This window comes from Stegastes partitus, unplaced genomic scaffold (genome assembly GCF_000690725.1).
Source record: "Stegastes partitus isolate 25-593 unplaced genomic scaffold, Stegastes_partitus-1.0.2 Scaffold515, whole genome shotgun sequence".
Taxonomy (NCBI): Eukaryota; Metazoa; Chordata; class Actinopteri; family Pomacentridae; genus Stegastes; species Stegastes partitus.
In genome coordinates, this window is record NW_007578246.1 from 487,804 (window position 1) to 489,152 (window position 1,349).

At 41.6% G+C, this 1,349-nt stretch overlaps 1 protein-coding gene across 1 annotated transcript in view; it reads left to right on the top strand.

The window, feature by feature from the left end:
* The window catches only part of LOC103361584 (zinc finger protein 239-like), a 21,066-nt gene that overhangs the window by 17,509 nt on the left and 2,208 nt on the right, over positions 1-1,349 (top strand). The window lies entirely within an intron of this gene.

The following is a 1,349-nucleotide window of genomic DNA, read 5'->3' on the forward strand; positions in this document are numbered from 1 at the left end:
AAACACTGTTCAGGGCTCCAGACTAACTTTTTCAGTGATAGACCCACTTTCTCGTTCAGTCACATCTTCCACCTGGTCAAAGGCAAAACGTATGCTTAACATTTAATATTGCTTAACTTTTTCTTATCGATAGACTCTGAGATTTACTGATGCTCCCGAAACGCCCCACATAGCAGGCTGTGGTTGCTGCTGTTGGTGGTTGTGATGCTCTGACAGCGGCCACAATTACTTTAAAAACAATAAACTTGGGCGTTCTCATGTCATATTTGTCCGCCGTTAAACCGAGTTACATGTATTCTACACGCGCTCTTTTCTATGAGCAACCTTTTCTCCATTGGCAGCAGGCCAACGCATTAAGCTGTCAGTCAGTAGCTGGCATCTCGAAGAAGAGGAGGGGAAAGACCGCAATGGTGTCAGATAGCACAGTTGTAAGAACGTCGAAGGACAGTTTTGACATCCAACCACAGAAGACAAAAGCAAATCAAAACAAAATTAACTGGCTTACAGCAAAAGTGGACGGGTCCGGGACGCACCGAGCTGCGTCCCGTGAGAAAGTCTGCAGCTGCCAATCAGAGCCCGGGCTGAGGTCACATGATCACGAAATGTTTCTCGAGCTACATACACACTCAGGTGGCCGCGCCCCGCATCCAGGATGTGTACAGTTAGTAAACACGCAGTAAAGACCAATATTAAATCTGTTGATAATACAAATATTGTTAATATAGCAAAAGAATATGAATGCTATTGTTAATTTTATTATTATTTTGTCATAATTAATTCAAATTTAATTTTACGTTTGAGAACTACTTTTTACCTGGTCATTAGTAGTGGGGGGGGCGGTATGTGTACTAACCAGCCACCACTGCTTGTAGCTTTGTGTAAACCAAAGGCCCAAATGCATTGAAATATCGTTGTTTTTGCTATGTGCAAACGGGGCCAAAGTTATGCAAAAGCAGCTATTCATCAGCATGCATGGTACTTTAATAGCTGTGGCAATCCCCTTAAGACTGCAGTCATGCTTGTGCACCTTTTCATAGCACACTTTGCCTTTTCCAGTCAAAATTCCGTTAACATGTTTTGGAACAGTTAATGGCCTTTTCAGCAATTAACTTCTGGGGTCAGTCCTCCTCATGGAGGGTGTTGATGCTCATCTTCTGGACAGCTTTCCAGTCAGCAGTCTCTCCCATGATTGTGGTTGCGTGTACTCAACTAGATGGAGAGATACATGGTATTTATACTGTTTGTATCGCAATTTACAAACATTTAAATGAAATATTCTCCTTTTAAAAAATCTGGATTTCTGACTTTCATAAGCTATAAGCCAAAATAATCAAATTTCAAACAAAAAC